The 15,762-nt window shown below is 50.8% G+C and overlaps 1 pseudogene; it reads right to left on the bottom strand.

Moving 5' to 3' along the window:
- Positions 1-4,380: 4,380 nt before the first annotated feature.
- LOC147110142 (uncharacterized) lies at positions 4,381-15,012 on the bottom strand (annotated as a pseudogene).
- Positions 15,013-15,762: the final 750 nt, after the last annotated feature.

The raw sequence follows: 15,762 nt of genomic DNA, 5'->3' as shown, positions 1-15,762 counted from the left end.
TCTGGGTTTAGCTCTTGGGTCTGAAAGGCTTTGAAATGAAGGGTGTCTGGGGAGCTAGATTTGAGGTGATTTAGGAAGTTTAGTGCTCGTTTTTGGATGTTTATTATCAGTGGGTATCTGCCTAGTTCGGCTCTGCATGCATTTGTTGGCGTTTTTCTTTGGGTGCGAAGGATGCTTCGGCAGAATTCTGCATGTAGGGCTTCTATTGTGTGTTTTTCCCATTTAGTGTAGCTTTGGTGACTTAGCGGGCCCCATACTTCACTACCGTACAGTGCAATGGGCAGGATTATGCTGTCAAATATTTTGAGCCAGATTTTGATTGGGATTTGGATGTTGTAGAATTTTCTTTTTATTGCATATAGGGCTCTTCGGGCTTTTTCTTTTAATGCATTCACTGCTATGCTGAAGCTCCCTGATGCTGTAATAGTTAGACCAAGGTAGGTGTAGCTCATAGTGTGTCCTATAGTGGTATCACTGAGGGTAAACTGGTATTTGTTTTCCTGACATCTGGGCCTTTTTTGAAAAATCATGATGTTGGTTTTCTTTAGATTTACTGTTAGAGCCCAATTTTGGCAGTATTTGTCGAGTAGGTCTAGTTGTTGCTGTAATCCCTGTTCTGTGGGAGACAGCAGAACCAGGTCGTCCGCATAGAACAGGGATTTCACTTCTCCATCAAGGAGATGGAGACCTGGTGACTCGCTTTGCTCCAGCATGTCTGCTAGTTCATTTATGTATATGTTGAACAGGGTCGGGCTCAAATTGCAGCCCTGTCGGACGCCTCTTCTCTGGGTGAAGAAATCGGTGCGTTTGTCTCCAATTTTGACCCCGCATTTGTTTTTCAGATACATTGATTTAATAAGGTCATAGACTTTGCCCCCTATTCCACACTGAAGAAGTTTATAATAGAGCCCTTCGTGCCATATAGAGTCAAAGGCTTTCTTGAAGTCGATGAAACAGGCGAATATTTTCCCATTTTTTGTTTGGTGTATATGTTTTTCAATGAGGGTGTGAAGGGTATAGATATGGTCGGCGGTGCGGTGTTTTGGAAGAAAGCCTATTTGGTTTTTTCTGAGGATATTATGTTTGTTAAGAAAATCAAGTAATCTCTCTCTCTCTTTCACTCTCTCTCTCCCTCTCTCTCTCCCACTCCCTCTTTCTCTCTCAATTCAATTCAATTCAATTCAAATGCTTTATTGGCATGAAAGTTTACAGAGAACCATATTGCCAAAGCTTACACAACAAAAAGTACAGTTTTCCAACATTCTGTAGGTGTCAAACAATTTTGACCCTTGTTGGGTACATACAATATTACTTTTAAACAATATTAATTTAAACAGTCTTTGTACATCATTGGGTATATTCAGTATTAATTTTAAACAGTCCTCAGGTTGTGACATGTTGTTACATATTTGGCACTAAGGTATGGTCTGTCTCCCTCACCCAGGACTAATCTTAATTTTGACAGGTCATCCAAATCCTTGAAATCTGGAGTTGTTTGGCTGAGCTTGTTAAATAATATGTTTCTTGATGTGTTGAATTTTTCGCATTTTAGGAGGAAATGCATTTCTGTTTCAACCTCGCCGGTCAGACATTGATCACATATTCTATTCTCTCTGGGCTGCCAGGATTTCTTGTATCTCCCTTTTTCAATTGCCAGTTGGTGGTCGCTTAGTCTGTACCTGGTGAGGGTCTGTCTCTGTTTTGTGTCTCTGATGGTCGAGAGATAGTCTGCCAGTTTATATTCTCTTTTTAGGGCCCGGTAACATTCTAATCTGCTTTGGCTTTCGGTTATTTTGTTCCAATGTTCCAGGTAGGTTTCTTTGCATTGTTTAATGATTTGGTTCACTGTGTTGGTCTGGGACTGGTCAGGGTCCGGCTGAGTAGGAGTACTTAGTTTCAGTAGCAGCTGACTCAGGGGACTCTTTTCTGGGTTTAGCTCTTGGGTCTGGAAGGCTTTAAAATGAAGGGTGTCTGGGGAGCTAGTTTTGAGGTGATTTAGGAAGTTTAGTGCTCGTTTTTGGATGTTTATTATCAGTGGGTATCTGCCTAGTTCGGCTCTGCATGCATTTGTTGGTGTTTTCCTTTGGGTGCGAAGAATGCTTCGGCAAAATTCTGCATGTAGGGCTTCTATTGTGTGTTTTTCCCATTTAGTGTAGCTATGGTGATTGAGCGGGCCCCATACTTCACTACCGTACAGCGCAATGGGCAGGATTACGCTGTCAAATATTTTGAGCCAGATTTTGATTGGGATTTGGATGTTGTAGAATTTTCTTTTTATTGCATATAGGGCTCTTCGGGCTTTTTCTTTTAGTGCATTCACTGCTATGCTGAAGCTCCCTGATGCTGTAATGGTTAGACAAAGGTAGGTGTAGCTCATAGTGTGTCCTATGATGGTATCACTGAGGGTAAACTGGTATTTGTTTTCCTGACACCTGGGCCTTTTTTGAAAAATCATGATGTTGGTTTTCTTTAGATTTACTGTTAGAGCCCAGTTTTGGCAGTATTTGTCGAATAGGTCTAGTTGTTGCTGTAATCCCTGTTCTGTGGGAGACAGTAGAACCAGGTCGTCTGCATAGAACAGGGATTTCACTTCTCCATCCAGGAGACAGAGACCAGGTGACTCGCTTTGCTCCAGCATGTCTGCTAATTCATTTATGTATATGTTGAACAGGGTCAGACTCAAATTGCAGCCCTGCCGGACGCCTCTTCTCTCTCTCCCTCTCTCTCTCTCTCCTCTGTATCAGAAGGTTGTGGGCTCAGAGACTTTTGAGTGATGCAGGTTGAGGGACAAATATTGTACCCAGGACACCCGGGAGAACTCCTCCTGCTCTTCTTCAAAACAGTGGCCCTGAGATCTTCTACGCCCACCGGAGAGGGCAGACGGGGCCTCGGTTTAATGTCTCATCTGAAAGACGGCACCTCTGACAGTGCGGCACTCTCTCAGTACAGCCCCTCCAACGGTGCGGTGCTCCCTCAGTACTGCCCGTCCGACACTGCAGCGCTCCCTCAGTACTGCCCTCAGACAGTGCGGCACTCCCTCAGTACTGCCCCTCCGACAGTGCGGTGCTCCCTCAGTACTGCCCTTCCGACAGTGCGCTGCTCCCTCAGTACCGACTCTCCGACAGTGCAGCGCTCCCTCAGTACTGCCCTCAGACAGTGCGGCACTCGCTCAGTACTGCCCGTCCGACAGTGCGGTGCGCCCTCAGTACTACCCCTCCGACAGTGCGGTGCTCCCTCAGTACTGCCCCTCCGACAGTGCAGTGCTCCCTCAGTACTGCCCCTCCGATAGTGCAGCGCTCCCTCAGTACTGCCCTCAGACAGTGTGGCGCTCCCTCAGTACTGCTCCTCCGAAAGTGCGGCGCTCCCTCAGTACTGCCCCTCCAAAAGTGCGGCACTCCCTCAGTACTGCCCCTCTGACAGTGCAGCGCTCTCTCAGTACTGCCCCTCCGACAGTGCAGCGCTCACTCAGTACTGCCCCTCCGACACTGCAGCGCTCTCTCAGTACTGACCCACCAACAGTGTAGCGCTCCTCAATACCGCCCCTCTGACAGTGCAGTGCTCCCTCAGTGCTGCCGCTACGACATTGCGGCGCTCCCTCAGTACTGCCCCTCTCACAGTTCGGCGCTCCCTTGGTACTGGCCCTCCGACAGTGCGGCGCTCCCTCGGTACTGCCCCTCCAACAGTGCAGCGCTCCCTCAGCACTGACCCTCCAACAGTGCCGCACTCCCTCAGAATTGCCCCTCCGACAGTGCGGCGCTCACTCAGTACAGCCCCTCCGACAGTGCGGCGCACTCTCAGTACTGCCCCTCCAACTGTGCAGTGCTCCCTCAGTACTGCCCCTCCCACAGAGCGGCGCTCCCTCGGTACTGCCTCTCCAACAGTGCAGCGCTCCCTCAGTACTGACCCTGCAAAAGTGCCGCGCTCCCTCAGAATTGCCCCACCAACAGTGCAGCGCTCCCTCAGCACTGCCCCACCGTCAGTGCGGCGATCACTCACTACTGCCCCTCTGACAGTGCAGCGCTCGCTCAGTACTGCCCTTCCGACAGTGCAACTCTCCATCAGTACTGAATGGGTCTCCTCCTGTTCCTGGGTAACAGGTTCGAAGGCTGAATGGGCCTCCTCCTGTTCCTGTGTAATAGGATCGAGAGACTGAATGGGCCTCCTCCGGTTCCTATGTAACAGGCTCGATGGAATGAATGTGCCTCCTCCTGTTCCTGTGTCAAAGGCACAAGGGGCTGAATGGGCCTCCTCCTGTTCCTGTGTAACAGGCTCGAGGGGCTGAATGGGCCTCCTCCTGCTCCTGTGTAACAGGCTTGAGGGGCTGAATGGCCCTCCTCCTGTTGCTGTGTAACAGGCTCGAGGGGCTGAATGGGCCTCCTCCTATTCCTGTGTAACAGGCTCGAGGTGCTGAATGGGCTCCTCCTGTTCCTGTGTAACAGGCTCGAGGGGCTGAATGGGCCCCGTCCTGTTCCTGTGTAACAGGCTCGATGGGTTCAATGGGCCTCCTCCTATTCCCGTGTAACAGGCTCGAGGGGGCTGAATGGGCCTCCTCCTGTTCCTGTGTAACAGGCTGGAGGGGCTGAATGGGCCGCCTCCTGTTCCTGTGTAACAGGTTCGAGGGGCTGAATTGCCTCCTCCAGTTCATGTGTACAATGCTCGAGGGGCTGAATGGGCCTCCTCCTGTTCCTGTGTAATAGACTCGAGGGGCTGAATGGCCCTCCTCCTGTTCCTGTGTAACAGGCTCGAGGGGCTGAATGGGCCTCCTCCTGTTCCTTTGTAACAGTCTCGAGGGGCTGAATGGCCCTCCTCCTGTTCCTGTGTAATAGACTCGAGGGGCTGAATGGGCCTCCTCCTGTTCCTGTGTAACAGACTCGAGCTGCTGAATGGGCCTCCTCCTGTTCCTGTGTAACAAGATCGAGGGTCTGAATGGGCCTCCTCCTGTTCCTGTGTAGGAGGCTCGAGGGACTGAATGGGCCTCCTCCTGTTCCTGTGCAACAGGCTCAAGGGGCTGAATGGGCCTCCTCCTGTTCCTGTGCAACAGGCTCAAGGGGCTGAATGGGCCTCCTCCTGTTCCTGTGCAACAGGCTCGAGGGGACTTAATGAGCCTCCTCCTATTCCTGTGTAACAGGCTCGAGGGGGCTGAATGGGCCTCCTCCTGTTCCTGTGTAACAGGGTTGAGGGACGGAATGGGCCTCCTCCTGTTCCTGTGTAACAGGCACGAGGGACTGAATGGGCCACCTACTGTTGCTATGTAACGGACTCGAGGGACTGAATGGGCCTCCTCCTGTTCCTGTGTAACAGGCTTGAGAGGCTGAATGGGCCTCCTCCTGTTCCTGTGTAACAGGCTCGAGGGTCTGAATGGGACTCCTCCTGTTCCAGTGTTACAGGCTCGAGGGACTGAATGGGCCTCCTCTTGTTCCTGTGAAACAGGCTCGAGGTGCTGAATGGGCCTCCTCCTATTCCAGTGTAACAGGCTCGAGGGGCTGAATGGGCCGCCTCCTGTTCCAGTGAAACAGGCTCCAGGGGCTGAATGGGCCTCCTCCTGTTCCTGTGTGACAGGCTCGAGGTGCTGAATGGGCCTCCTCCTGTTCCAGTGTAACAGGCTCGAGGCCTGAATGGGACTCCTCCTGTTCCTGTGTAACAGGTTCGAGGGACTGAATTGCCTCCTCCTGTTCATGTGTACAACTCACGAGGCGCTGAATGGGCCACCTCCTGTTCCTGTGTAATGGACTCGAGGGGCTGAATGGGTCTTCTCCTGTTCCTGTGTAGCAGGCTCGAGGGGCCGAATGGGACTCCTCCTGTTCCTGTGTAACAGGCTCGAAGGGCTGAATGGGCCTCCTCCTGTTCCTGTGTAACAGGCTCGAGGGTCTGAATGGGCCTCCTCATGTTCCTATGGAAGAGGCTCGAGGGGCTGTAAAGGCCTCCTCCTGTTCCTGTGTAACAGGCACGAGGGGCTGAATGGGTCTCCTCCTGTTGCTGTGTATCGGACTCGAGGGATTGAATGGGCCTCCTCCTGTTGCTGTGTATCGGACTCGAGGGATTGAATGAGCCTCCACCTGTTTCTGTTTAACAGGTTCGAGCGGCTGAATATGCCTACTCCGGTTCCTGTGTAACAGGCTCGGGGGACTGAATGGGCCGCCTCCTGACCCTGTGTAAGAGGCTCGAGGGGCCGAATGGGCCTCCTCCTGTTCCTGTGTAACAGGCTCGAGGGGCTGAATGGGCCTCCTCCTGTTCCTGTGTTACAGGCTCGAGGGGCTGAATGGGCCTCCACCTGTTCCTGTGTAACAGGCTCGAGGGGCTGAATGGATCTCCTCCTGTTCTTGTGTAACAGGCTCGAGGGGCTGAATGGGCCTCCTACTGTTCCTGTGTAATAGACTCGATGGGCTGAATTGATCTCCTCCTGTTCCTATGTAACAGTCTCGAGGGGCTGAATGGGCCTCCTCATGTTCCTATGGAAGAGGCTCGAGGGGCTGTAAAGGCCTCCTCCTGTTCCTGTGCAACAGGCTCGAGGGGCTGAATGGGCATCCTCCTATTCCTGTGTAACAGGTTCGAGGGGGCTGAATGGGCCTCCTCCTGTTCCTGTGCAACAGGCTCGAGGGGCTGAATGGGCCGTCTCCTGTTCCTGTATAACAGAGTCGATGGTCTGAATGGGCTCTTCCTGTTCCTGTGTAACAGGCTTGAGGGGCTGAATGTGCCTCCTCCTGTTCCTGTGTAACAGGCTTGAGGGACAGAATGAGCCTCCTCCTGTTCCTGTGTAACAGGTTCGAGGGGCTGAATGTGCCTCCTCCTGTTCCTGTATGACAGGCTCGAGGTGGCTGAATGGGCCTCCTCCTGTTCCTGTGCAACAGGATCAAGGGGCTGAATGGGCCTCCTCCTGTTCCTGTGTAACAGGCTCGAGGGGCTGAATGGGCCTCCTCCTGTTCTTGTGTAACAGGCTCGAGGGTCTGAATGGGCCTCCTCCTGTTCCTGTGTAACAGGCTCGAGGTGCTGAATGGGCCTCCTCCTGTTCCAGTGTAACAGGCTCGAGGGGCTGAATGGGCCGCCTCCTGTTCCAGTGTAACAGGCTCCAGGGGCTGAATGGGCCTCCTCCTGTTCCTGTGTAATGGACTCGAGGGGCTGAATGGGTCTTCTCCTGTTCCAGTGTAGCAGGCTCGAGGGGCTGAATGGGCCTCCTACTGTTCCTGTGCAATAGACTCGATGGGCTGAATGGGACTCCTCCTGTTCCTGTGTAACAGGCTCGAAGGGCTGAATGGGCCTCCTCCTGTTCCTGTGTAACAGGCTCGTGGGGCGGAATGGGCCTCCTCCTGTTCCTGTGTAACAGGCTCGAGGGGCTGAATGGGCCTCCTCCTGTTCCTTTGTAACAGGCTCGTGGGGCGGAATGGGCCTCCTCCTGTTCATGTTTACAACGCTCGAGGGGCTGAATGGGCCTCCTCCTGTTCCTGTGTAATGGACTCGAGGGGCTGAATGGGCCTCCTCCTGTTCCTGTGTAACAGGCTCGAGCAGCTGAATGTGCCTACTCCTGTTCCTGTGTAACAGACTTGAGGGGCTGAATGGGCCTCCTCCTGTTCCTGTGTAACTGGCTCGGGGGACTGAATGGGCCTCCTCCTGTTCCTGTGTAACAGACTCAAGGGGGCTTAATGAGCCTCCTCCTGTTCCTGTGTAACAGGCTCGACGTTGCTGAATGGGCCCCCTCCTGTTCCTGTGTAACAGGCTCGAGGGGCTGAATGGCCTCCTATTCCTGTGCAACAGACTTGAGGGGCTGAATGGGCCTCCTCCTGTTCCTGTGTAACAGGCTCAAGGGGCTGAATGGGCCTCCTCCTGTTCCTGTGTAACACTCTCGAGGCTCTGAATGGGCCTCCTCCTGTTCCTGTGTAACAGGCTCGAGGGGCTGAATGGGCCTCCTCCTGTTCCTGTGTAACAGTCTCGAGGGACGGAATGGGCCTCCTCCTGTTCCTGTGTAACAGGCTCGAGGGATTGAATGGGCCTCCTCCTGTTGTTGTGTATCGGACTCGAGGGATTGAATGGGCCTCCTCCTGTTCCTGTGTAACAGGCTCGAGGGGCTGAATGGGCCTCCTCCTGTTCCTGTGTAACAGGCGCGAGGGGCTGAATTGGCCTCCTGCTGACCCTGTGTAACAGGCTCGAGGGGCCGAATGGGCCTCCTCCTGTTCCTGTGTAACAGGCTCGAGTGGCTGAATGGGCCTCCTCCTGTTCCTGTGTAACAGGCTCGATGGGCTGAATGGGCCTCCTCCTGTTCCAGTGTAACAGGCTCAAGGGGCTGAATGGGCCTCCTCCTGTTCCCAATGTAACAGACTCGAGGGACTGAATGGTAATAAAGAGGTAAAAAGGGAGTGTCTGGTTGAAACTCTAAACCACCAGAAGTGCCCAAGCCAGACCATCCACAGCCATGAGGAGGTTAAATGTGTCTCAGATACTGGAACAAGCCCAGCAGCTACCAATGTAGGGTTCAATTTATCCTGGGTGCTGAAGTAAACTGAATCGCAATGATGAGGGAAGTCGTGAGGGCCTCACAGACAGGTTTGGACCTGCCCTCAAGTTGAAGGGGATTGAAAATTTCCTCAGTGCTCTGTCTTAACATCGTAAACACAGGCGGAAAATTCCCCCCTGGCCCCTGTGTCTTTACAACATCGTAAACACAGCTGGACTATTCCCCCCTGGTCCCTGTGTCTTAACAACATTGTAAACACAGCCGGAAGATTCCCCCTGGTCCCTGTGTCTTAACAACATCGTAAACACAGCCGGAAGATTCCCCCTGGTCCATGTGTCTTAACAACGTCGTAAACACAGCCGGAGGATTCCCCCCCTGGTCCCTGTGTCTTAAGAACATCGTAAACACAGCCAGAAGATACCCCCCTGGCCCCTGTGTCTTAACAACAATGTAAACATAGCCGGAGGATTCCCCCCTGGCCCCTGTGTCTTAACAACATCGTAAACACAGCCAGAAGATTTCCTCTGAGAAGCAAAATGGTGACAGTAATGCGCCACCACTGGTAGGAGTGTGTAATTACAATCTGACATGTTTACATAGGAAGTTTCCATTATAAATGTGGTCACAGGAATTTACATAATGCAAGGGGAGGAATACGACAACAGGAAGTAACGGTTTGGAGACATGAATTGTCGGCAGATGTAAGATGTTTAATATCGATATACCTGCACATAACCGTCTGAGCATTTTAATCCCTTGTGTTAATAACTAATATTGTACATAAACCATATGCTTCTTGCAATCTTTCACAGTGTAAAAAAGGTGCAATAGAAACATAGAAACATAGAAGATAGGAGCAGGAGTCGGCCATTCGACCCCTCGAGCCTGCACCGTCATTCAATGAGATCATGGCTGATCATCCAAGTTCAGTCCCCTGTCCCTGCCTTCTCCCCATATCCCTTGATCCCTTTAGCCTTAAGAAATATATCCAACTCCTTCTTGAATATATTTAATGAATTGGCCTCCACTGCCTTCTGTGGTAGAGAATTCCACAGGTTCACCACTCTCTGGGTGAAGAAATTCCTCCTCATCTCGGTCCTAAATGGCCTACCCCTTATCCTTAGACTGTGACCCCTGGTTCCGGACTCCCCGACCATCAGGAACATCCTTCCTGCATCTAGTCTGTCCAGTCCTGTCAGAATTTTATAAGTTTCAAAGAGATCCCCTCTCATTCTTCTAAACTCCAGCGAGTACAAGCCCAATCGTCCCAATCTCTCCTCATACGTCATTCCTGCCATCCCAGGTATCAGCCTGGTGAATCTTTGCTGAACTCCTTCCATGGCAAGAACATCCTTCCTCAGATAAGGTGACCAAAACTGCACACAATACTCAAGATGTGGTCTCACCAAGGCCCTGTACAACTGCAGCAAGACATCCTTGTTCCTGTACTCAAACCCTCTCGCTATGAAGGCCAACATACCATTTGCCTTCTTAACCGCCTGCTGCACCTGCATGCTTACCTTCAGCGACTGGTGCACAAGGACACCCAGGTCTCGCTGCACTTCCCCTTCTCCCAATCTATTGCCATTCAGATAATAATCTGCCTTCCTGTTTTTGCCACCAAAGTGGATAACCTCACATTTATCCACGGTATATTGCATCTGCCATGCTTCTGCCCAATCACCCAAACTGTCCAAATCATCCTGGAGTTTCTCGGCATCCTCCTCACAGCACACATGCCCACCCAGCTTTGTGTCGTCTGCAAATTTGGAGATATTACATCTAGTTCCCTTGTCTAGATCATTAATATATATTGTGAATAGCTGGGGTCCAAGGACTGATCCCTGTGGTAACCCACTAGTCACTGCCTGCCATTTGGAAAAAGACCCGTTTATTCCAACAATAATCAGAAAGTGTGGTAGTATTTTGGAACTCTTTTCCACAAACAGCAATTAATGCTGGGTCAATTGTTAATTTTAAATCTGAGATTGATAGATTTCTGTTAACCAAAGTTATTGAAGGATACGGGGCAAAGGTGGACGGATGGAGTTAGGTCACAGATCAGACATGATCTCATTGAATGGCCGTGTGCAGTCTTTCATTGGAGTTTGGAAGAATGAGAGGTGATCTTATTGAAACATATACGATTCTGAGGGGGCTCGACAGGGTAGATGCAGAGAGGATGTTTCCCCTGGTGGGGGAATCTAGAACTCGGGGGCAAAGGTTCAGAATACGGGGTCGCCCATTTAAGACGGAGATGAGGAGGAATTTCTTCTCTGAGAGGGTGGTGAATCTGTGGAATTCTCTGCCCCAGAGAGCTGTGGAGGCTGGGTCATTGAATATATTCAAGGCGGCGATAGAGAGATATTTGAACAATAAGGGAGTGAAGGGTTATGGGGAGCGGGCAGGGAAATGGAGGTGAGCCCAAGATCAGATCAGCCATGATCTCATGAATTGCCTTGGGTGGCTCGAGGGGCCGAATCTCCGACTCATAGAGTCATAGAGTCATAATGGCACAGAAGGAGGCCATTCGGCCCATCGAGTCCGTGCCGGCTCTCTGTAGAACAATCCAGTCAGTCCCATTCCCCCGCTCTATCCCCGTAGCCCTGCAAGTTTATATCCCTCAAGTACCTATCCAGTCTCCCCTTGAAAACATCGAGTGTCTCCGCTTCCGCCACTTCCGTCGGCAGCGAGTTCCAGGTCCTCACCGCTCGCTGTGTAAAAAAGTTTTTCCTCACGTCCCCCCCCTGTATCTCTAGCCCAAAACCTTAAATCTGTGTCCCCTAGTCCTTGTACCATCAACTAGTGGGAACAGCCTTTCCCCATCTAGCCTATCCAAACCCGTCATAATCTTGTACACCTCTATCAGATCACCCCTCAACCTCCTTTGCTCTAATGAAAACAAATCCAGCTTCTCCAACCTGTCCTTGTAGCTAAGATCCCCATCCCCGGAACCATTCTGGTAAATCTCCTCTGCACCCTCTCAAGGGCCTTCACATCCTTCCTAAAGTGTGGTGACCAGAACTGGACGCAATACTCCAGTTGTGGCCTAACCAGCGCTTTATAAAGGTTCAGCATAACTTCTCTACTTCTGTACTCAATACCTCTATTTATGAAGCCCAAGATCCCATATGCTTTGCTAACCACTCTCTCAATATGTCCTGCTACCTTCAGGGACCTATGCACATTAACTCCCAGGTCCCTCTGTCCCTGCACACTCTTTAAAACTGTGCCATTAAGTGTATATTGCCTCTCCCTGTTCCTTCTGCCAAAATGCATCACCTCACACTTCTCTGTATTAAATTCCATCTGCCACTTGTCTGCCCATTCTGCTAGCCTTTCTGTGTCCTGTTGCAGTCGATTGGTATCATCCTCACTGTTTGCCACACCCCCAAGTTTGGTGTCATCAGCAAATTTAGAAATTCTACGCTCCATTCCAATATCCAGGTCATTTATATGTATCAAAAAAAGCAGTGGCCCCAGCACTGACCCTTGGGGAACACCACTGTCTACCATCCTCCAGTCTGAAAAACAGCCATTTACCACAACTCACTGTTTTCTGTCCTTAAGCCAATTCCTTATCCAAGCTGCCACTGACCCACCTATTCCATGAGCATCAATTTTGTTAACCAGCCTTCTATGTGGTACTTTGTCAAACGCCTTCCTAAAGTCCATGTAGACAACATCCATTGCATTCCCTTCATCAATCCTCCCTTTTACTTCATCAAAAAATTCAATTAGGTTAGTCAAACACGATCTGCCTTTTACAAACCCATGTTGGCTCTCTTTAATTAGCTTAAACCTCTCCAAGATTCCGATAATTTTTTCCTTGATTATTGTTTCTAAAACTTTACCTACCACCGATGTTAAACTGACCGGCCTGTAGTTACTAGGATTGTCCTTACACCCTTTCTTGAACAATGGTGTCACATTTGCCACTTTCCAATCCTCAGGCACCTCGCCGCATCTAGGGAAGATTGGAAAATTATGTTTGCTCTACAGCCCTTCTGATTGGCTAAGCTGATTCAGTCTACTTGGGGAATTTTGGATCCTCATTGTCTAAGGAATCACTTTAGATCCTCATTGTCTAAGGAATCAATTTAGATTCACATTGTCTAAGGAATCTCTGTAGATCCTCATTGTCTAAGGAATCTCTTTGGATCCTCATTGTCTAAGGAATCTCTTTGGATTCTCATTGTCTAAGGAATCTCTTTGGATCCTCATTGTCTAAGGGATTATTTTAGGACCAACAATATTGCTGTAGGGTGATTCCGATACACCATTGTAGACTGACTTGTCCCCAAGCTCAGCATTGGCCCTATTCCAGCAAACTCTTTGAAGCACAGGAGCGAATCACCTCTCGCCTGAGCTCTGAATGTGTTGGAGGGGCAGGGCATTGGGTTCATGACTTTTACGCGCAGTCTTGCTGCGTGTTTGTTAAAACTAAACTGGGCCTCACACTAAACGTTGGTGGCAAACACCTCTTGTTCCATGTCCATCTGAAATATTCATGGTTTCAGCAGGGCTGTGGGGAAAGAGTCAGGGGGTGGGATTAATTGGATAGCTCTACCAAAGAGCCGGCACAGGCACGATGGGCAGAATGGCCTCCTTCTGTGCTGCATCATTCTATGATGCTATGAAATGTAACTGCACAGCAGATCAGAGGCAAACAGTGAAACTGTATATATGACACCTTTATACACTTCCTTTCTTGTTTGCTTGTTATCTTTACCATATCTCACACCCTTACCATGGTTGCTATCATTCTGAGAATGGACAGTAAGTGTGAGGACTGAACTGCCTGTCTATTCTAAGTGCTGCTGTGTTGTCATCATGGCGACTTGTCACTAAAATATGGATCTCTGTATTCCTCCAATTCTGGCCTCTTGTCCATCCCCGAGTTTTAGGGATGGAATTCCTGAGATTAGGGTCTAGACGGCTGAAAGCACGGCCGCCATTGGTGGAGCGATGGAAATCGGGGAGGCACAAGAGGCCAGAATGGGTGGAACGCAGAGATCTCGGAGGCTTGCAGGGCTGGAGGAGGTTACAGAGATAGGGAGGGTTGTAGGGGCTGGAGGAGGTTACAGAGATAGGGAGGGTTGTAGGGGCTGGAGGAGGTTACAGAGATAGGGAGGGTTGTAGGGGCTTGAGGAGGTTACAGAGATAGGGAGGGTTGTAGGGGCTGGAGGTGGTTACAGAGATAGGGAGGGCTATGGGGCTGGAGGTGGTTACAGAGATAGGGAGGGTTGTAGGGGCTGGGGGAGGTTACAGAGATAGGGAGGGTTGTAGGGGGCTGGAGGAGGTTACAGGGATAGGGAGGGTTGTAGGGGCTGGAGGAGGTTACAGAGATAGGGAGGGTTGTAGGGGCTGGAGGAGGTTACAGAGATAGGGAGGGTTGTAGGGGGCTGGAGGAGGTTACAGAGATAGAGAGGGTTGTAGGGGCTGGAGGAGGTTACAGAGATAGGGAGGGTTGTAGGGGCTGGAGGAGGTTACAGAGATATGAAGGGTTGTAGGGGGCTGGAGGAGGTTACAGAGATAGGGAGGGTTGTAGGGGCTGGAGGAGGTTACAGAGATAGGGAGGGTTGTAGGGGCTGGAGGAGGTTACAGAGATAGGGAGGGTTGTAGGGGCTGGAGGAGGTTACAGAGATAGGGAGGGTTGTAGGGTGTGGAGGAGGTTACAGAGATAGGGAGAGTTGTAGGGGCTGGAGGAGGTTACAGAGATAGGGAGGGTTGTAGGGGCTGGAGGAGGTTACTGAGATAGGGAGAGTTGTAGGGGGCTGGAGGAGGTTACAGAGATAGGGAGGGTTGTAGGGGCTGGAGAAGGTTACAGAGATAGGGAGGGTTGTAGGGGCTGGAGGAGGTTACAGAGATAGGGAGGGTTGTAGGGGCTGGAGGAGGTTACTGAGATAGGGAGAGTTGTAGGGGGCTGGAGGAGGTTACAGAGATAGGGAGGGTTGTAGGGGCTGGAGAAGGTTACAGAGATAGGGAGGGTTGTAGGGGGCTGGAGAAGGTTACAGAGATAGGGAGGGTTGTTGGGGCTGGAGGAGGTTACAGAGATAGGGAGTGTTGTAGGGGGCTGGAGGAGGTTACTGAGATAGGGAGGGGTGTAGGGGCTGGAGGAGGTTACAGAGATAGGGAGGGTTGTAGGGGCTGGAGGAGGTTACTGAGATAGGGAGAGTTGTAGGGGGCTGGAGGAGGTTACAGAGATAGGGAGGGTTGTAGGGGCTGGAGGAGGTTACAGAGATAGGGAGAGTTGTAGGGGGCTGGAGGAGGTTACAGAGATAGGGAGGCAGGGGGTGAGCCCGTGGAGTGATTTGAAGAGGAGGATGAGGATTTTAAATTTGGTCCGTTGCCGGACCGGGGGCCAATGTAGATCAGCGAGCTCAGGGTTGATCTGTGAACGGGACTTGGTGCGAGTTAGGACACTGGGTCACTGCTGAATTTGGCCCCCAATCATCACTCAATAACAATTATCTTTCACAAAGACTATTAAACACAAATATGTCCGAGCTGACGATGATATTACCTTGGAGAATTGACAGGAGGAAGTAAGATTTCCTGATCATTGTCCGCTCCCAGATATTTCATCAACTTCTCACTCTCAAGGTCTGAAAGAGAAAGGAGTTAATGAGACCTCACCTCTTGCCCGACAGCTCTCGAGAGGTGAAAACTGCTTTGAGACAATGTCTTCACGGACTAATTTGACTCACTGTGGGATGATAGGTGCTCTGCAGTGAGTTACAAGGCTTCAAGAAAGAAAAACAAAGGAATACTTGCATTTCTCCAGCCCCTTTCACCACCTCAGGACGTCCCAAAGCGCCTCACAGCCAATGAAGGACTTCTTACAGTGTAGTCACTGTTGTAATGTAGGAAACGCAGCAACCAAATTGCACACAGCAAGATCCCACAGATGGCGATGGGATAAACGGTCAGACAGTCTGTTCTTGATGTTGCCGACACTCACTGCTTGGGCCGAATGACCTCTTCCTGTGCTGCACCCTGTGTGTATTCAACTTGAAGTGTTGATGTGTCACAGTGAGTTAAATCAGGAAGCTGTGAACCAGTGAGAAAACATCACTTTGTCCGGCCCTGTAAGCAAACTGTTAACCCTTTGTGTCCGGACACTCTGAAGATATTTCTGCTCAAAGCTGGGCTGCCGTTGCCATGGAGTTTCCACCGGGGCTCAGTGGGTATAGCTCTCTCTCTCTCTCTCTCTCTTTCACTCTCTCTCTCCCTTTCTCTCTGCCACTCCCTCTTTCTCTCTCTCCCTCTCTCTCTCTTTCACTCCCACTCTCTCTCCCTCTCCCTCTCTCTCT

Source organism: Somniosus microcephalus, chromosome 12 (assembly GCF_052327205.1).
Source record: "Somniosus microcephalus isolate GS21.2 chromosome 12, FLI_Smic_1.0, whole genome shotgun sequence".
Classification (NCBI taxonomy): domain Eukaryota; kingdom Metazoa; phylum Chordata; class Chondrichthyes; order Squaliformes; family Somniosidae; genus Somniosus; species Somniosus microcephalus.
The sequence above is the reverse complement of the archived record's forward strand: the minus strand, read 5'-3'. Positions and strand labels throughout refer to the sequence as shown.